This window comes from Sorex araneus, chromosome 11 (genome assembly GCF_027595985.1).
Source record: "Sorex araneus isolate mSorAra2 chromosome 11, mSorAra2.pri, whole genome shotgun sequence".
Lineage (NCBI taxonomy): Eukaryota > Metazoa > Chordata > Mammalia > Eulipotyphla > Soricidae > Sorex > Sorex araneus.
In genome coordinates this window covers 58,199,264-58,221,847 of record NC_073312.1, presented here as the reverse complement: position 1 = coordinate 58,221,847, position 22,584 = coordinate 58,199,264, and positions in this window count along the sequence as shown.

Below are 22,584 nucleotides of genomic sequence, written 5' to 3'. Positions count from 1 at the left end.
TTTGGATTTCTGATATTTTAGCTAAGTTCAGTTTAGATGTATTTCTGTAAGAAGCTGCTCTGAGTGCCAAAATGGGTTAGAAGATTTCTCGGATCTGAATCTTTAGAAGCAGAGGGTCCGTTTCTCGTGTGGCAGCTCTGGATCTTATCTGAGCGGAGGGCGTGCCAGTAATGCCCCCTCTCCCATGATCGCCTACAAGCAACGTCACTGCAAAACTAATACCTCTGGCTTGGGAGTCTGAGGAGTTGGCTCTCGCCACATGGATGTTGCCACCGCCGCCGCTATTTTCCATGCAGAAAAACAGGATGGAGAGGGAAAATCCCTCCCCGGGTGGCACTGGGTTGTACCACAGCTCACAGTCTAGAATCATTTCTGTAAGAAGCCAATCTGGGTGCCAAAATGGATCATAGTCTTTAGGAGCAGAGAGTCTGTTTCGCGCACAGCAGCTCCGGATCTTCAACATCTCTTAAGTTTTAGCAGACAAAGATTTCAGAGAGAGAAAATATCCATCTTTATCCTGAAGAAGGATCAGAGCAGTGTAAGCTTCATTTCTATCATACTGCTCTACAGAATCTTTTTTTATTAGTAGTAGTGAATCACCATGAGGGTACAGTTACAGATTTATACATTTTCATGCTTGTGTTTCTGTCATACAATGTTTGGGAACCCATCCCTCAACCAGTGCCCATTTTTCACCACTAATGAACCCAACATCCCTCCCACCCCCCAATTCCATCCTCCCCACCCCACCCCACCTCTGTGGCAGGGCATTCTCTTTTGTTCTCTTCCTTTTGGGTATTGTGGTTTGCAATAGAGGTGTTGAGTGACCATTGTGATCAATTTATAATCTACTTTTAGCACGCATCTCCCATCCCTAGCGGGTTCTCCAACCACATTTGCTCTACAGGATCTTGATGAACTGTAGTTCTAGTTCAAGATTTAAAACCTGTGGACTTGTTTCAATTCTGTGATAGTGCAGGACTTTAGACTCAGTTTTCTCCATATGGTAATCCTGAAAGACTTCATAGTAACACATACGGTTTCCTAAGCAGTGTCAGGAGTCACTCCTGAGTACAGATACAGGAATAGCCCCTGAGAACCTTATGGCCCTCATATTCTGATTTGCTCCATTTGCCAATGTAGGAGGACTTTTCTCAACAAGCAATATCCCTATGCTCCCTGTATATTATTTTTGCTTGTGCTATAATATTTTCTATAAATCACTGTAGTACTATAGCACTGTCATCCCACTGTTCATCTATTTGCTCGAGCAGGCACCAGTAACATCTCTATTGTGAGGCTTGTTACTGTTTTTGGCATATCAAATACACCACGGGTAGCTTCCAAGGCTCTGCTGTGCAGGCGAGATACTCTCAGTAGCTTGCTGGGCTCTCCAAGAGGGACAGGGGAATTGAACCCGGGTCGACTGCATGCAAGGCAAATGCCCTACCCATTGTGCTATCTCTCCTCCTCCTCTATAAAGCAAAGGACTTAAAAAAATCTACTGGATAAAATAAGATTATATCTCATAGGCACTTCCTGTTGTACACAATTGAATTGTCTACCTTGCGCTAGGCAGTTAAAATTCTGCACTCATATCAATTTTTCCATTTGGTCACAGAGAGAGAGTGAGACAGAGACAGGCACAGAGAACAGTGGGAGTGGGGCCAGAGATAGCAATAAGACATTTGCTTTGCATCTCCCACCTGTATGGGATTTCAGTATCCCATACAGTCCACCGAGCACTGTCAGGAGTAACTTCTGAAGGCAGATCCAGAGGTAACCCCTGAGCAGCCTGGGTGTGGCCTTCCCTCACAGAGAGAGAGAGAGAGACAGAGACAGAGACAGAGACAGAGAGACAGATACAGAGACAGAGAGACAGAGAGAGAAGAAAGACGAAATAAAGAAGAAAGAGAGTACAGTGAATAGAGCACTTGCCTAGCATGCAATGGAATGGGGCATGGAACCTATGCCCAACCATGAGTGATCCTTGAGTGTGGAGCCAGGAGTAAGCCCTGTGTGGCCTAACCCTTTACATCCCAAACAACACAACACAAAAAGCCCTGTAGGTTGGGGAGTTAGAAGGGTTGGGGTTTGGGCCATACCAGAAAGGTTATTCTTGGATCTATACTTAGGAATGACTCCTTATGGTGCTTGGGGGAACATATGTGGTTCCAGGGATGGAACGGAGATCAGAAAGCATCATACCTCCTGTACTATCTTTCCGGTTCATATCCATATATTGGAGCACAGAATAAGACTTTCAGTGGTGAACTAAATGTAATTTATACATTTATTAATTTGCAGGTACAAACACCCAGATTTTCCAGAATGTTACAGTGCAGTGTTACTTTAATGAGAAAAGAGATATATAGACAACAAAAAACCTGCCAGAATATTAAAGAGTAGCATAATACAAAACCAGTCAGGGGGGTCACACCTCATACCTATTGCTTGGGGACTGTACCCCGAAGTGCCCAGGGAATTAAGTAATGCTGGGGATTGAGTCCAGGCTTCCTAAATGCAGACAATGTGCTTCAGCCTTTAGACCTATCTCTGGCCTGTTATTTTATTCTCAGTACCATGGTTTCCAAATACAATTATGCATCATCTTTTCGTAGGCTTAATTTTTGTATATTAGTAAAATTCCTTTTAGCTAGGAAATGTTTCCAAATATAATAAACTAAATCACGTAAGTTAGCTCAAATAAACAAAATTCACAAAAATAATTAATGCAGCATAATAGTAATTTTTGGTCAATTTTTTGGTCAGAATTTAATGTTGGGTTCATTTTCTTTGATGATGAACATTATAATAATAGGCAAAATATTAGTTTTAAATTATAAAAGAGTATTAACATTAAATTGACGGTATTAAATTATCTAGGTAATTTCTTTTATATCTTTTATAATCAGACTTTACACTTAAAAGAATTTAAAGAAACTTCTCTAACAAATACTAATCCTATGATATTTATGATTGTATCACTTGTCATCCTGTTGATCTTCGATTTGCTCTAGCAGGCACCAGTAATGTCTCCATTCGTCCCTGTCCCATGCTAGTGTAGCCCAATGATATCTGCTCGCTCAAGGAACATGAAGAGCCTCAAACCATTCATTCAGGGTTTTGACAAAGAAGTCTGACCATCTCTTTGATGGGCAGCCACGCAGTCTCTTGATGTCCCGTGGAATCCAGTCGATAACAGCTCTAGTCCAGCGGTCATCTCTGAATCACATTACATGTTTGGTACATCTGATTTTTGATGCCTTGGAAAACAAGACAGAATCCCTGATTCTTGACCATCGATGGAGGTCAGAACTCCAGATTCCTTCTCTCATTTGAGTGAAATGTGATACTCCAAGCATAGCACTTTCAATTCCTCATTGAGATACCAAAATAGCGTTCTTATCTTGTTTGCGTAGGGCCCAGGTCTCTGAGTCATATGTTAGTGCAGGAAGAACGGTGGAGTCAAAAAGATGTGCCCAGAGCCAGAGGTCCTTCATCCTCTTCACCACTTCTTAGTTGCTCTTGAAGGTGTTCCACACTGCTCTCTTCCTCCTGCGCAGTTCTGGCACCGAGTTGTTTCTCATGCTGAGTTCTTGACCCAGGTACACATAGCTGCTGCATTCAAAGATGTTTGTTCCATTGAGAGCAAATGGAATGTCAGGGACTACTTCATTTTTTATGAACATATTTATGATTAAAATAATAAATATCACTACCACATTTATTTATTTTTATAATGTAATATCTTTGTATTAAACACATGCACCTTTTTTCACACTACATATACTCCCCCTTATCCTATCAGCTTGATGACAAACAATATACATTTCCTTGCCCCAAATGTCTCACTTATAAAAACTATTTTTTTAATGTAGGAGTACTGGTCTAAATTAGAAATATTTATCCAGGAGTAGTCCTAAATTTGAAATATTTATTTAGCCATTGATTAAGTTGATTGAACTGGGCATAGACTCCACGTTATTTTTTTTTTTTAGTTTTTTATTGGATATTGGTGAGATAAACCATTACAAAGCTGTTCATAGTTAGGTTTCAGTCATACAATGATCCAGTACCCATCCCTCCACCAGTGTACATTTCCCAACAACAATGTCCTCTCTCTCTCCACCACCATCCCCCAGTCTCCTAACCCCTAGCCCCAGCGCCCTCTATGGAAGGCATTTTCCTTCTTGCTCTCACTCTCCTTTTCCTTTAATGCATTGTGGTTTGCAATACAGGTGCTAAGAGGTCATGGGGTTTTTTCAGGGCATTCAGTATTTTTATCGAGATAGTAAAGCTTTTCAGTTGGGTGGCAACTTTGGGGTGTGGATGTGACTGCCAAGGCTTCTGAAAGTACAGGGAGTTGGGGGGAGGTAGCCCAATTCCACCTCGAGAAAGCCTGGAGATTTCAGTCACAAAACCCACATACAAAAATTTTCAGCAGTTTATATATCTTGGTGAGGTACATCCTAAAATGGTGGAGTCAGACCAGGAGTATGGCATCAATTTTGGATTGTGGAAGCAAGTGGCTGCTTGGGGCTCTGTTTGGGCAGGCCCCAAGCCAACCCACCCCCTTCCGATTTACCCTGGTCTGTTCAGCCATGCATGGGTTCGAGCTTAACTGCGGCTTTTGATCTCTTTTAAGATTTATTTATGAGTCTCTGAAGCAAGGCCAGTAGTAGAGTTTATAGGGTGGCACTGGAGTTGGTTCATGGGGCTGACTTCCAGTGCTTCCATGAATATTGAGAAGTAGGGGGAGGTAGCTCACCCCAACTCTGGGAAAGCCTGGAAATTTCAGTCACAAAACTTGCATACCAAAATTTTCAGCAGATTATATCTTGGTGATGTCCCTCCTGGGACAGTGGAGTCACACCGAGGGTATGGTGGCGATTTTGGATTGTGGAAGCAAGCAGCTGCTGGGGGTTCTGCTTAGGTGGGCAAAGGCCATCCCGCCTCCCTTCGATTTACCCCAGTCTGTTCAGCCATGCGTGGGTCTGAGATTATCTGTGGCTTTTAATCTCTTTCTAGATTTATCTATGGATCTCTGAAATAAGCCAATAAATGAGCTTGTATAGGTGAACCGGGGGTGGCTTATGGACATGGCTCCCATATAACTTTGGCCATTTAACTTTTTTTGTAAATTTGGTTCCAAATTGTTAGGGTCTGACCAAAGGCACAGCGGCAATTTTGGGGTGTCAGGAAGCCTGAAGGCACCATCAAAATGCTTATGCATTCACCCCACAGGTCCCTATAACATTTAGTTTTAAGTCCTTTACATTAATTTCTTATTTAGTAGAACACCTTCTTGAGAGATTGTTTTTATTGATTGATTTTATTATTTGAAAGGTTAAATCTCAAAAAACATGAAAGCTTCCATAACTCTTTCCTATACCCACAGGTTTACATACTTCAGTTAGGTATATAATTCTAAATTTGAAATATTTCCTAGTATAGCGAAGATAATTCTCCTTGAATTTCTCAGTGATAGAGCCTCCAGCCTACATAATAAGCATACCTCACATTATTTATCGAGACCAAAATGGTGATTTCTCTTTGATTTGCATAGACATCTTTTCCACTAGTCATGCTGTGACCTAGTAAAATTTACTTTTAAAATTTAAAAAGAAATTTGTAATATTTATTATTGTTTCTCTCACATTAGAGCCAGGACATTTCCTCATTTTTATATCAACCACTCTTAATTATTTTTATAACTTACCATCAAATTTCTGCTGCACTGGGCAACACTGCTGCTCTTCTCTCTTTGAGGTCTTCCTTTATCATGTCTCTGCACAGCTTTGTGCTGAACCAGTTGATCGTATTCCTTGTCGATGTTGTCAAGGACAGCATCTTCCCACGTTGCTGCAATAGTGCCAAAGAGCTCCGAGTTGGTGGGAGTTGCCTTCCCACCAACTCTCATTCTGGGAGTTGCCTTCTTAGACTTAAATTTTGCAGACTTTTCTCCATGCTCTGTGAAGTAGAATTTGGCACGAAGGAGATGGTGGTCCGATCCCATTTGGAATTTTGGGACAACAGCGACATCTGTCAGACAAAACCTTCGATTGAATATGATGTGGTCAATTTCACTGTGGAACTGTCCACTGGGAGACTCCCATGTCCAACGTTTAGATTTGGCCTTCTGGAACTGTGAGTTACCATGGATGGTCTTGGTCGACATGATGAATTCAGACAGTCTCTCACCCTGATCGTTCCATTCTAGGCCATGAGTCCCAATGTGGAGTTCTTTGGGCGATCTTCTCGGACCTATCTTGGCATTAAAATCACCAACAATGATCTTGTAGAAGGTGTGGTCTTCTTTATAGAACTTCTCCAGTTCCATATAGAACCTCTCAATTTATTGTAGTTGGAAGTTGGCGCGTAAACGATGAAGATAGAAACTGCAGGCAGTGAGCCACATCTATTCAAGTGTAATCGTCCAATTCGGGTTGTTAGGCATTCGAATGAATCGATGCTCATGGCCACGTTCCTGTTGACAAGGACACCAACACCACCAAGGCCTCTGTTTCGCATGTTCTGAGGAACAATTCTTCTCCGGTGTCGAAAATGACGTGATGTGATTGATGTCTCCTTGTTTCGGTCAGACCAATGATGTCGGACTTGATCTTCTGCGCTTGCACCATCAGGTCCTCAATGGATGCTTCTGATGCCAGTGTCCGTGCATTGATAGTACAGACAATCATTTTAGTCTTTCTTCATTTTGGCAGTCTAGTTCATCCCTGATATATATATTTTCAGTCTCTCTTTGCTCATCTTTCTTAACGCTGCCGTATTGGGGGCTCTTTCGGTGACAGGTGAATGAGGCCAATTGTTGTTACTGTTGTTGGTATATCAAATACGCGACAGATAGCTTGCTAGGCTCTGCCGTGCAGGCGAGATACTCTCGGTAGCTTGCCGGGCTCTCCAAGAGGGACTGAGGCTTTTAGGTCATCCTCCAGTCACCCTTAGAGATGTTACCATGGTTCACACTAAAATGTGAACCCTATCAAATATAGTATGGGAATAATAGGTATTAAGTGTTTTATGGTGTGTCATGCAGCCGCGCGGTCCGGAGAGCATGGCAGTGGCTAGAAAAGTATTAAAAACTCTTGCCTGTCATTCACCAACTACAAGACCAAGATGACTGCCCTCCAATGTCCCAATGGATCTATCACATCCTCCAGAAAGGCAATGGAGAAAATTATTCACGACTTCTACTCGGATCTCTTTGACAGCCATGTCCACCTGCCCACATACCAAATTCTACAGGATGGATATGTCGTTCCCAACGTTCTCCCTTCTGAAATCTGACATGCCATTTCACTGATAAAGACGCGTACAGCACCTGTTCTGGACAAGGTCAGACCCAAAAACCTGAAGAATCTGCTGCTGGTACTCATCAATACACTGGCCCGACTCTTCACATGCTACCTGTCTGAATGCAAGGTTCCGTCCCAGTGGAAAACCAGTAGGACCATTCTGTTGTACAAGAAGGGAGACATCCATGAAATCGGCAACTATTGCCCAATTTTCCTGCTGTCTGTCGTCTACAAGGTGTTCACTCATGTCATCCTGAATAGAATAGGCAGAACACTAGATGAAGGACAAACATGTGAGCAAGCCGGATTCTGAAGGTGATTCAGCACAATAGACCATATCCACACAGTGACCAAACTCATTGAAGTTTCGCGAGAGTTCAAGATGCCGCTCTGTCTAATGTTCATCAACTTAAAGAAGGCCTTTGGTTCTGTTGAGACTGAGGGGGTCATCGAAGCCCTGGCCAAACAGGGCATTCAAACTCAGTATATCAAAATCCTCCGAGAGCTGTATTGTGGATTCACCACCAGGATCTCACCATTCTACAAGGAAGTGATCATTGATGTAAAGAGAGGGGTGCGGCAGGGTGATACCATTTCACTGAAACTCTTCAGTGCCACCCTTGAGAACATCATGTGATGACTGGAATGGGAAGGAATGGGAGTGAAGATAGACGGTCGGCAATTACGCCACCTTTGCTTCACTGATAACATCGTTCTCATAATACCAAACATTAGCCAAGTGGCACAAATGCTGGCGGACTTTGACCATGAGTGTGGAAACGTCGGATTGCAGCTGAATCTCAACAAGACGATGCTCATGAAAAACGAACTGGTCCCTGAAGCTCCATTTGCTCTCAATGGAACAAACATCTCCGAATGCAGCAGCTATGTGTACCTGGGTCGAGAAATCAACATGAGGAACGACTTGGTGCCAGAACTGCGCAGGAAGAAGAGAGCAGCGTGGAATGCATTCAAGAGCATAGAAGAGGTAGTTAAGGGAACAAAGAACCTCCGACTCCGGGCACATCTTTTCTATTCCACCATTCTTCCTGCACTAACATATGCCTCAGAGACCTGGGCCCTACCCTGGGCCCTACGCAAACAGGATGAAAATGCTACTAGGGTATCCCAAAGAGGAATCGAACGAGCTATTCTGAGAATATCATGTCTCATTCAAGTGAGAGAAGGAATCCAGCGTTCTGACCTCCGTCGACGGTCAGAAATCAGGGATGCTGTATCCTTTGCCAAGGCATCAAAAATCAGATGGGCCAGTCATGTAATGTGATTTAGAGACGACCGCTGGACAAGAGCTGTTACCAACTGAATTCCATGAGACGTCAGAAGACCTCGTGGCCGCCCACCAACTAGATGGTCATATTTCTTCGTCAAATCCTTGAATGAACAATTTGAGGCTCTTCCTGTTCCTGGAGCAAGCAGATATCATTGGGCTGCTCTAGCACGCGACAGGGACAAATGAAGACATTACTGGTGCCCACTCGAGCAAATCAAAGATCAACAGGACTACAAGTGATACCATCAAATTTAATATCTGTTTTTTATATTTGAATTTATAGTATACTTGCCATTTTATGAAAACATCTCTACATACCTTCATAAGAATTTCAAGTCACATTCCTAATTTCAATTCATATTTCTAATACCTTTTTCTTTCACTATTGTTTCAATTTTCTCTGAATCTGCATTGTCTTGGATCACATTAATAGCTGCACTGACACAAAAGCAGTCATAGTTTACCATTTTTTTTAAGAAACATAGGTTTATTTTCATACCCTATTAGTCTAGGGCTGCTGTATCTACTCAAGGAAGTCTAAAGACACGGATTTCTCATGTCTCTATTTCACATTGTTAGCAGGTTACTTTCCTTTAAAAAGGTTAAGATAACTTCTGTACCTCTAGGCAGCATGTCTAGATGGAAGTTGACTAAAGGGCTAAGATATCATTAACTGAGTTAGTCTATTAAAAAGCGTTCCAGCAATTCCACTTATCAGTATCTAACCCAAAGGCTAAAATCACTGCTTCAAGAAGACATCTACACTCCTGTGTTCACTGCAGCTCTACAAACAATAACCAACATCTAGAAAGAAGCCAAGTGTCCAAGAAAGATGACTGAAAAAGAAACTGGATAAAGAAGCCATAGAATATTACTCAGCTATAAGAAGAGCTGAGGGGCTGGAGCGCTAGCACAGTGGGTAAGGCGTTTGCCTTGCACGTGGCCGACCAGGGCTTGATTCCCAGCATCCCATATGGTCCCCCAAGCACTGCCAGAAGTAATTCTTGAACGCATGATCCAGGAGTAACCCCTGTGCATCGCCAGGTGTGATCCCCCACCCCCCAAAAAAAAAAGAAAAACTGAAATTTTGCCTTTTGCTGCTATGTGATGGGACTGGAGGATATGGGACTTCATGCTGAGTGAAGTCAATCAGAAAATGGACAGATAGAGACAGGCTGGTCTCTCTCATACGTGGGATATAAAGTAATATAGTGTATGCCGAATATAAAGAAGCAGAACCTGACAACTGGTCTACAGAACTAATGCGCGCGCGCGTGCGCGCGCGCGCGCGCGCGTGTGTGTGTGTATGTGTGTGTGTGTGTGTGTGTGTGTGTGTGTGTGTGTGTGCAAGTGCCTGTGGGAGCCAGGGTGACAGGTGTGGGGGGAAGTTGTACTCAGCAGTGCTTAGAACTTAACTGCTGGCTCTGTGCTCAGGCATCACTATTGTGGGCTCAGCAGACCATATAAGAAGCCAGAGATTGAACCCTGGTCAGTTGCATGTAAGGCAAGAACCCTACCTACTTTACTATTGCTCTGGCCTCTCAGCTAGATTTTTATTATTTGATACAATTAAAGACTTTGGGTCTCAGTTTTCTCTACAGCGGTAAGCCTGCTGCCACAGCTCTTGTTTATTTCTAGAGTTGCCAATTCTTTCTCTTCTCTATTGCTTTTCCTTTTTTCTTCTTTACCGTAGTTTCAAACCTAACTTCATTTTAGTGATTTGTGAAATCTGGACATTAATCCGTTTTTATTTTAGCTAGGTATATTTCTCTCATGCCATCTCATAATATATTGTCTTAATTTTTCTTGTTTTAAATAAAACCTGAGAGAAATTTCAGAAACAGAATCTTTTGCTACTTTACAAATGGAAAAATTAATTCAGTTATATATTTTCAAAAGACTCACTGACATCTTACTTTAAAGATATTAATTTGACTCTCAAAATTAAAATTATATATATGTATATTCTTTTTGGATCACACCCGGCGATGCACAGGGGTAATTCCTGGCTTTGTATTCAGGAATTACTCCTGGCAGTGCTCAGGGGACTATATGGTATTCTGGGAATTGACCCCGGGTCAGCCACGTGCAAGGCAAACACCCTACCTGCTGTACTATAGCTCCAGCCCCAAAGAATATTTTTTATTAAAAACTTAGATGGAAAGATATTTTTCTTGCTGAGCGAGGTAAAATTTCTTTCCAGTATCATTACAATTCAGTCAAATTTTAGAGAAATTTAATTAGGACATTTTAATTTTATTGTGTTTCTAGTTCATTTCCCTCCCCCCCACCCAGGTAGGCTCTTGGGCACAGATCCCAAATAGTTCTCTGTCTTTACAGAATCCACAGTGAATAATTAGGAGAGGAACAATTAAGGAAGAAATGCTCAATTGAGGTCCAATATTTACCACATTTCAGTTTGTTTTTCTATTTCTCTAACCTTTCTTCCACAATTGTCTTCTCTATTTCTGCTGCTTTTAAGTAAATGAATATTAGGACCTTTAAATTTCAAATCAGACTATGTTTATACTGTCACTGTCACTGTATCATGGACATCCCATTGCTCATTGATTTGCTCGAGCGGGCACCAGTAACGTCGTGGTTATACTAGGAATAAAAAAAATATTCCTATCTTGAAATTTGTTTACTTTCTTACTTTTTGGTTCTTGAGTTATGTCTGGTGTTGCTTAGGACTTACTTCTTGCTCTGTGCTTAGAAATCACTCCTTGTGGTACATGATGTGGGGGATACTACAACTATTAGATTGTCAATAAGTTTTGGGGGATCTCTGGGGAGCTATTTTATTTTCTATTATGAATAGAATGTTTTGTTGCTTTATATGGGAAAATGAAGGATAAAAGTGCATAAATGTATCTAACCATTTGTACTAACTCCAGGAGAGCATGATTTTTTGTTTAAAACATTGCTGAATGCATGTGGTTGACTTCAGTTTGATACCCAGGATCACATATGGTCCCATGAACACTGTCAGAAGTGATCACTTAGCACATAACCATGAGGAATACTTTGACACAGCTGAGTGCCTGGAAGCCCTAAAACCAAAAAATAAAGTTGTTTTTTGATGATTTGTTGAGACCTTGTTTTACCAAAACATAAAATATAATGCTCAATTATTCAGAATATAACAAATGCATATTTATATGTGTGTTCATATGTGCTATTTATTTCTCAAAACAGAAACTATAAGGAATACAAAGTCACTGTATCACTGTCATTCCGTTGTTCATCCATTTGCTCGAGCAGGCACCGGTAACATCTCCATTGTGAGACTTGTTACTGTTTTTGGCATATCGAATACACCATGGGGAGCTTGTCAGGCTCTGTCGTGTGGGTGGGATACTCTTGGTAGCTTGCCGGGTCTTGGAGAGGGACGGAGGAATCAAACCCGGGTCAGCCAGGTGCAAAGCAAATGCCCTACCTGCTGTGCTATCATTCCAGTCCACTTTACTTTTTACATTTAATTTTTCATATGTATATTTATTTAGTGGAAACAAAATAATTGAAGATTACTGACCAAAAAACAAATACAATTCCAATTAAGAAACTCCACAATTTTTGTAGATTGCATTTTCTATACTTGGATGAGCAAGAAGAGAATGAAATTGCTTACTGAAGCATGGAGAGAGAGCTCACAGGGCAGAGTGAATGCTCTCCCAGTGGGAGGGCTTCGTTTAAGGCCTAATACCATCCTAGGCTCTCTGAAGCACCAAGCAGGGATTACGCTTCAGCACAGCGAGGTGTGGCCCAAAACAAAACAAAGGATCAGTAACAACACAACGCAAAATAAAATAATCAATAACAACACAGTGGTAAGAGTATGTTTCAAAATACAAACTAAGTGAATAACTTATTTTAATATCTCTTCACTGAAACAGTTATGTTTATTAAATGAATATGCTTATCCAGTGTGAATTAAGACATAGGCTGAGAATATTTTTTGTTCCTCAAAGAAAAAAAAATATATCATAGATCATAAATTATAAAGCCAATTTATTTATTTATTTTTTTCTTTCTTTATTTTGCAAAGGGTACAAGTCATAGTTTATATGTGACATCACCTTCCACCTTTGAGTCTTTACAATTTTGTTTGTAAAAATGCACCTTCTGATGTCAAATACCTGAGGAAAACCTCTTTTTTTTAGTTTTATTTATTTATTTTTTTCTTTATAGTTTTTCTCTGTTTTCTGTCAAATTTCTTTCTTTATTTTTTTCTGACTCTTTTTTTCTTTTTCTTTTATTGAGTCACCATGTGGAAAGTTACAAAGTACTCAGGCTTATGTCTCAGTTATACAACATTCAAACACCCATCCCTTCACCAGTGCCCATATTCCACCACCAAAAACCCCAGTATACCTCCCGCCCCCGCCCCCCCCCAGCTGCATAACTGATGAATTTCACTTCATTTTCTCTTTACCTTGATTACATTCCATATTTCAACACAAAACTCACTATTGTTGTTGGAGTTTCCCCCCAAGAAGGACAGCCCTACTGCCAAGGAAGCATTTGAAAACTAGTTTTCCATTGCTTAGAATGAAGAGATATGTAGCGCCACTGCTCCAAGTACATAGCTCCTTTTTTTTTCCTTTTCTTTTTTTTCCCCCCTCATCCCCCTTTCCATGCCTCTTAGTATGGTGAACGCCCCACGCCACGTTTTTCCCTGAAAATGGGAAACAACCAGGAAAGAGGGATATTTCCTCTTCTCGGCTGGCGTGGAGCTGTTGCTTAGTTCAGTCTAGAGAAATGGCTGCTACTTTGACTACCTTCAATATTTCAACAAAAATCTCACTGTTATTATTTGGAGTTTCCCCCCAAAGTCAGACCTGCTAAAAAGGAACCGTTTCACATTGCTGACAATTAAGAGATATTAAGTCGTGCGTACGCGGCAGCGTCCGCAAGGCTTTTGATTTCTGTATAAAGTCCAGGGAAAATTCTGCCAGAAACTGCATAGCCAATTTCCCAGTCCCAGTGCATTGCTGTAAGAAGCTGCGCTGGATGCCAAAATGTGTTAGGTCTCTGGAATCAAAGTCTTTAGGCACAGAGGGTCCAATTCACTCTCAGCAGCTTCGGATTTATCCAAAGCCAAATATTTATAATATAATCTTATTATATTATAAACAGGGCATTCAAACTCAATACATCTGGATCTTCCTCGAGCTGTATTACAGATTCACCACCAGGATCTCACCATTCTACAAGGAAGTGATCATTGACATAAAGAGGTTCAGCAGGGCGATACCATTTCACCAAAACTCTTCAGTGCCACCCTCGAGAACATCATGCAACAACTGGAATGGGAAGGAATGGGAGTGAAGATAGATGGTTGGCAACTATGCCACCTCCGCTTCTCTGATGACATCTCATAACGCCAAACATTAGCCAAGTGGCACAAATGCTGGGCAACTTGGAAAGTTGCCCAACTGGGAAAGTGTGGAAAGGTTGGACTGCAGCTGAATCTCATCAAGACAATGTTCATGAAAAATGAAATAGTCCTTGACTTTGCGTTTGCTCTCAGTGGAACGAACATCTCCAAATGCAGCAGCTATATGTACCTGGGTCAAGAACTCAACATGAGGAATGACTTGGCGCCAGAACTTCGTAGGAGGAAGAGAGCAGTGTGGAACGCCTTCAAGAGCATCGAAGAAGTGGTTAAGAGGACCAAGAACCTTTGGCTTTGGGTACATCTTTTCGATTCCACCATTCTTTCTGCACTAACATATGCCTCAGAGACCTGGGCCCTATGCAAACAGAATGAGAATGGTATTCAGGTATCCCAAAGAGGAATTGAAAGAGCTATGCTTGGAGTATCATGTTTCAGTCAAGTGAGAGAAGGAATCCAGAGTTCCGTCCTCCATCCATTGATGATCAAGAATCAGGGATGCTGTCTTGTTTGCCAAGGCATTGAAAATCAGATCGGCTGGAAATGTAATGCGATTTAGAGATGACTGCTGGGCTAGAACTGTTACTGACTGGATTCCCCAAGAGGTCAAAAGACCTAGTTGCCACCCATCTACGAGATAGTCAGATTTCTTTTTCAAAACCCTGAATGAACAGCTCATGTTTCTAAAGCGAGCAGATGCCATTGGGTGACACTAGCACACAACAGGGACGAATGGAGATGTTACTGGCGCCCACTCGAGCAAATCAAAGATCAATGGGGTGACAAGAGACAAGTGACAAGTAATTTTATTTTAGTTTTTGAAGCACATATCAAATATGTAGCACTGTGTAGCACTGTGGTCCCATTGTTCATAGATTTTCTCGAGTGGGCACCAGTAACGTCTCCATTGTGAGACTTGTTGTTACTGTTTTTGGCATATCAAATATGCCATGGGTAGCTTCCCAGGCTCTGCCATGTGGGCGGGATACTCTCAGTAGCTTGCCGAGCTCTCTGAGAGGGACAGAGGAATGGAACCTGGGTCAGCCGCATATAAGGCAAATGCCCTACCCACTGTGCTATCGCTCAATTTACAATTATTGATAACTTTATATTATATATGTATATTTTGATGGAAGATGTACCTTGCAGTGCTCAGGGCTTACTCCTGGTTCTATGCTTAGGGATCACGCTTAATTGTGCTCAGGGGACCTTATGCAGTGCCAGAGATAAAATCAGGGTTAGCATTATGCAAGGAAAGGCCCTTGCTATCTCTTTGGCCCCTCATAAGTCTAAATGCCTGCATATATATAAAATGATTGCATGAAGGTCATTTTCAAGTACAGGGGTATATCGAGAAAAATAGTTGTCACACTAAGTTCATATCTTGTAATATATTTAAGTGATTAAATACATTTAGATGTTTAATGATGTATTTTAAAATCTCTTGCATGTAGCCGAATGTTTACCTCAATAGGCTGAGTGCATGGTTTTTGCAAGAGACCAGGGTTCAACCCTTAGTACCTCGAGGTACTTTGAGCCAGGAGTGAACCCTGAGCACTCAATTACAAGAGTAGCCCCAATTACTGCTAGGTGTGGCCAAGAAAACAAAATCCACACCAAATTAAAATTAAACAAAAAACTTGGGCAATATGATTATTCGTTTAGTGTGTCATTTTTACTGAATGTATTTCTTCATGGCATTAACATTTACATTGGTGAGTGAATAAAACAAATGACCCTCTCCTATGTTGATAGTGCTCATCCAATTTATTGGAGTGATGAAAAGCATGAAATTGTAGAGTAAGGGTTCATAAAAATGAACTGTGCTCCTAATAATCACATTTGCTGCCTATATTTTATGCTTTAGCAACATATTTGAAAAGATTTTAATAAAATATAATTTAAATATATATAACATATTTTAATTAATAATGAATTCTAATTTATATATTTAAAATATTAACAACTTAGAGCATGTTATTAATAAAAGGGAAATAAATTGTGCAAAACTTGGAATGACTGCAGCAGTAGAGTGCTCCTCAGGCTTATGAGATTTGAAAGATTAATAAAAATGAGTTATAAACTGAAGAATCAAGTAACAGAATTGAAGTGAAAGTCCCTTGGTATTACAACTCTTCTGGGTCATTCATATTATTTCACATGTAAACACATTACAGCCTTAATGTGTAAAACTTGCTGTTTCCTCAGTTACTAGAGCTCCAAAACTCAGTTTGTAAGTTCCTTAGTTACTAGAGACCCTTTAAGAGATGTAGTAAGTTGGAAAACAGGAAAGCAATAACAGAAAAGTTACTTTAGAATTAAACCCCTTTCCAAAAGTGATCTGTATAAAAATCCCACGCTTGCACTGTGGAGCTGTGTAAGACCCTCTTTGGGCTAGATAAGCCCTCACACACTAGGATTCCACATGAAAGGATGTTCGAGGGCTCTCCAGGGGCTCTCTCGATGCCCACGTTCGGTGCTCTCAAACCACTTCTTCACCCGGGAAGACTTTGTCTTGGACGGACGAAGGAAGAACAAGAGCCAAGATGGTTGCTGATTAGTTGCCATTTATTCAATTACTTGTATCTCCCAGCTCTCTCCATCCCTCTCTATAACTCTAACCACACAATTCTTTCTTCCCACTGTATCCATCTCCTCTCTCTGCTCTGTTACTGTCTCTCCTTCAATCAATCAATCCAGCAATCCAGCAATCCAGCAATCAATCCATTCAACCACAAATCCAATCATCCAATTCCTTTCTCCAATCATTTCCCCTTCCTCCCCACAGCCACTCTATTTTAATCCTCTCACCACACCTCCCCAACCATGCCCCACAATGGGAAGCGTGATCAAAAATGTTCTTTCCAGACTTCTCGACCACCTGCAGCCCATGAGGGCAAAACAGTCTTTAGGTGTCTTTCTCCTCTCCTTAGACCTGCAACTTAATTAGCACCTTTAATTCTCCTAATGGGCTGGAGTGATAGCACTGCAGTAGGGCTTTGCCTTTCACGCGGCTGACCCGTGTTCGATTCCTCCACCCCTCTCAGAGAGCCTGGCAAGCTGCTGAGAGTATTGCACCCCCACAGCAGAGCCTGGAAAGCTACCTGTGGCATATTGGATATGCCAAAAACAGTAACAATGTCTCACAATGAGAGATGTTACTGGTGCCCGCTCGAGCAAATGGTTGAGCAACAGGACGACAGTGACAGTGACAATTCTCCTAATATTTACCATTCTGTATGGACACAGTAATAGACACTTTTATGCTTGTAGAGTGACTCTCCTGGGGGCATCTTAACACGGACTCAGACTACAGTGCTCGGGTCAGACCAATCATTCCTAACCCAAGCAGAATCCAAATCTTGTTATTACTAGAGAAGTATGTAGGGGAATTTTAAGTAATAGGGAATGTTTTGTAAAATTAAAAATACCAGACACAATAAATTATTTCACTATGTGCACAAGTAGTTTCTCATCCAGTGGAAGATCGACTATTTCATTTCCTATCATGCAGTTTGCTGTATCATGGATGGAATTGAAAGGTACCATTGTGGATGGAATTGATTGGAATCTTTCGCATTGTAGCACTGTGGTCCTGTTGTTCACTGATTTGCTCGAGCCGGCACCAGTAACAAGTCTCCATTGAGAGACTTGTTATTGGCATATCACTTGTTATTGTTTTTGGCATATCAAATATGCCACGGGGAGCTTGCCAGGTTCTGCCCTGCGGGTGGGATACTCTTGGTAGCTTGCCGGGCTCTCCGAGAGGAATGGAGGAATCGAACCTGGGTTGGCTGCGTGCAAGGCAAATGTCCTACCTGCTGTGCTATGGCTCTAGCCCGTCAATAAAGATATACAAGTCCCATTTCAGGATTGGAATCATGTAAGCAAAATAAGTCAGAGAGCGAAGTACAAACACTGGATGATCTCATTCATCTGTGGAATATGGAGAGTCAAAATAAGAGAATAGACTAGCACTAAACAGTGACGAGCTCTTGATGTTGGAATACAGTTATCAAACATTGACTGGGTGTGAGGACGCAGTTCTAATTCTGACTTGATATCTTTTTGTAGCTCCCGTAGGTCACACACTGTTTACCACTGTGCCAATAGCTAGCTCTCACATAAAAAGACCAGAAACAAGAAAATGTTTCATTTTAAAGTGTCTTTTTAAATTGACACCTTTATTGGCAAGAGTAGGCTTTGTTTCTGGTTTTGTCATACTTGTAGCTTTGAGAGAAGGAATCTGTTTTGAGTAAAAATGAAGATATTTGTACTTAGGGAATACCTTGCTCATTTATAACAGTATTCCTGGAAATTCTTAAGACATTTTGCTTCTATCCGTTTTGAATATGATCAAAACCTTAAAAAGTGCTTTGCATTCATAAATTTTCTCCTAAATTCAAGTGCTCGCCTATATTTATGATCAATAAAATGGAGTAGTTACTTACAGAAAGAAATCAGTTCTATCTGATTTGAATGATGACAAAAGATTTTCCATAGATATAATGCTTGGCCCGGTCTTTGTTCTAAAATATGGCAATAATTATTGAATGGGATAAGAAGTTTTAAAATCTTGTTTAGTTTGGGGTTTAGAATATCATTCAATGAAAATTGTATACCAAGATATAAAACATTTCTTGGGAGCCAGAGAGATAGTATAGTGGGTAGGACACTTGCTTTGCACAATCTCAGATTTCATTCTTGGTACCTCATATAGTTCCCTGATTCTGCCAGGAGTGATCCCTGAGCAGAATCCCAGGAGTAAAACCCTGAGCACTGCTGGTGTGATCCCAAAACCATATATATTCTTCAATTTGCTAATTTACTGATATATAGTTTTTAAGTTGATCTTATGGCATCAATTGTAAATATAGATTTATTACTTCAAAAGCTCTAAATATGCACTGTCTGTTACTGCTTTAAAAATTTGTGATCTAGTATTCCCATTACCCATTTTATTTCCTTAAAACCTATATCACTGTGTTTTATTTGAAATATTCTGATTAGGGCTGTTGTTTAGTGAGACATCCCATGTTTCACATGTATGAAATTCTGGTTTGGACTCCCATCCCTCCCAAAAAACAAACCCACAATACAAAATGTTCTGGTTTATTTCCACATGATAGTCTCATTTTCTCTATTTGATTTAAATTTGTCTTTGGTTTACATTATCCTTGCTACAAATATTACGTAGATTGCACAGTGCTTTCTATGATTATATCTCCTGTCTGACCTAAGAAAACAAAACTATGCTATGTGAATTAAGAACATATTTTAAAATATGTTCTCAGTTAGATCTAATGAAGTGATTATGTACCCAGCTTCATGAAGTATAGGAATATGTGTGTTAGTATGCAAATTTATAAAAAATGGAAAGCATGCAGACTGGAGCGTTAGTACAGAGAGTAGGATATTTGCTTTACACGGCTCACATGGGTTCAGTCCCGATCATCCCATATGGTTTCCTTGAGCACTGCCAAGAGTAGTTCCTGTGTGGTTTCAGAGTAACCACTGAGCATCACTGGATGTGCCTCCTCAACTCCACTCAAATGGAAAATATGAAAGGGTCTATTATTTTATAAAGTTTAATTTTATTTTTAGAAAGTTGTTCACAATAATTTATTACATACAATATTCCAACACCAATTCTACCGCTACACCTATCCATCACCATTATTTAAAATTTTCCCAACCACCACCGACAGCCCTAACCAATAGCAGGCCCTAAATAATTTATTTTCTATTGATTACTATGAATAATTCACTAAAATGATTTTTAAAAAAGTTTTCTTAAAAGAAAGCATGTGAAGATTGTTTTCTCCCATCCTGGGACCATTAATCTTGTATAAGAGTGACAAGTAATCTTGTATAAGAGATTACTAACACGTTATTACAAGGTTGAGCCTTGTGTGCTAATATGTGTGTGCTAATATAATCTTAATCGAGATTTGTTGCCTTCTACTTTCACCATCTAATGTAGTAGCGAATCATCTAATGTAGTATGCTACTCCTGGTACATTACTGATTTAGAGTATGAGATGTTGCGTGCTCCAGGAATTCTAAAATTTTAAATAAGGTGATAGAGCTGGAGTTAAATTTTTAATTGGATGGTGACTTTGGGGTCAGAGGCATCCCTGCAGCTTGCTCTCTTCTGAAAATTATTTGTGAGTCTCTGGATTCATGGCAGGTTAATGAGTTTATATGGCACCAGAGGCAGTTGGTGGGCATGACTGCCAGGCTCTGGGGAAAACAGGGTAATGTGGGGATGTCTCCCATCCCCAAATCCATAAGAGCCTAGAGATTTCAGTCACATAACCAGTATACCTGAATTTTTCAATAGGTTCATTCCTGGATGAGGCTTGTCCTGAGCCTAAGGAGATTGGCTGTGAACATGGTGGTGATTGGGTTCTGGAGGGTTTGGGCTGCCGGGGCTCTGTTTATGTGAATGGTAGGACCTTTCCTTTTTTAAAGTGATATAGTTTGTGTGGTATTAACACTTAGTAAAACTTCTAAGTATACTGTTGGTTCTCTATATTCTATATGTAATAAACTAAATTCACTGCAAACACTAAATTAACATTATTATTAATTGAATCATTGCACATAAGAGAAATATATAAAAATATATGCAATAGATGTATACATGTCTAACAATCTTGAATTCTAAATCAGCTCAACTTGATAAGTCCTCTCTTCCTTACACTGAAAAACAGAAAGTACAGAAGTGTTAAATGTCTTTGCTGAGATGGCCCACTAATAGGTGCAGCATTGGGATTCCAGACTCATTTAACTGATCTCAGGGCTGGAAGGTATATTTTTTGTAAAAGAAATTGCTCTGGAAACACACACATATTACAGCAGTACTGTTTAGAATTTGGTGTTATAAAAGCTTCAGGAATATGAATATGAATCCCCCAAATAAGGAATCTTGGAGCAAAAGCACCAATATTTGCATAGTAATTTACCTCAAATTCTTTTGCATAATTCTTGTATAATGTAAGAGTGTGATTAAGTATATTTGAAGTAAAAACTCTGGAAGGCCAGAAAATATAAGCACATTTTATAAACTCTTGACTAAGTAAGAAAAATTAGGGGGAAAATTTTAGCAGAATTACACTACCAGCAATGCTAAATGATGATTTACACATTTGCAAAAGCAAAATAATATCCAATGGTAAATTATGTGTAGAGGAAGTAATAAAAAACGTAACCTATGGTTCTAAAGTGGCTTTTAAAATTTAATATTTTAAAGAATATGATTTGAAGCTAAACTATATTCTTGAACTATCAGGTTTTTAATGTTTAAATAAATTGTGATATTGAAATACTATTCAATAAAAACAGGTATTATATAAGATAGTTGTTATAATTTTATCTTAATGCTATAAAATATTATATATTGGGAAATTATATATTAAATATATTATAAAATACATTATAAGTATACTTATATATTTATGAATATATTGTAAAATATATAAAATTATATGCTTAAAGTATATATTTAAAATATAAATAAATATAAGACATCATAAGACACTTAATACTCATTTTCCATAATTACTGCACTGTATTTGATGAGGTTCAAATATGGTATGAACCATGGGAACATCTGTTCCCATGGCGGTTAAAGGCCATCCTAAAAGCGTCCATCCCTCTTGGAGAGCCCGGCAAGCCACCAAGAGTATTCCGCCAGCATGGCAGAGCCTGGCAAGCTACCTATGGCATCTTTGATATGCCAAAAACAGTAACAACAATGGACCTCATTCCCCTGACTCTGAAAGAGCCCCCAATACGGCAATGTTAAGAAGGATGAGCAAGGAGAGGCTGATAAAATCTCAGGGACGAACTAGACTGCCAAAATGAAGAAGGACTAAAATGATTGTCTGTACTTTCAACGCACGTATGCTAGCATCAGGAGCATCCATCGAGGACCTGATGGTGCAAGCACAGAAGATTAAGTATGACATCATTGGTCTGACCAAGACAAGAAGGCATCAATCACATCACGCCATTTTCGACCCTGGAGAAGAATTTTTACTTGGAACATGTGACAGTAGAGGCATTGGTGGTGTCAGCATTCTTGTCAACACAAACTTGGCCATGAAGTTTGATTCATTTGAATGCCTAACAACCTGAATCGGATGATTATGCTTGAATAGATGTGGCCCACTGCCGGCAGTTTCTATTTTTGTCATCTATGCACCAACATCCAACTATGATGAATTTAAAAAATGAGAAATTATACATGGAGCTGGAGAAGTTTTATAAAGGCCACACGTTCTACAAGATCATTGTCGGTGATTTCAATGCCAAGATAGGACTGAGAAGGTCACCCGAAAAACTCCACATTAGGACTCATGGCCTAGAATGGAACGAATAGGGTGAGAGACTGTCTGAGTTCATCATGTTGACCAAGACCATCCATGATAACTCAAAGTTCCAGAAGGCTGGATCTAAACGTTGGACATGGGAGTCTCCCGGTGGACAGTTCCACAACAAAATTGACCACATCATATTCAATCGACGTTTTAACCTGACAGATGTCGCTATCGTTCCAAAACTCCAAACGG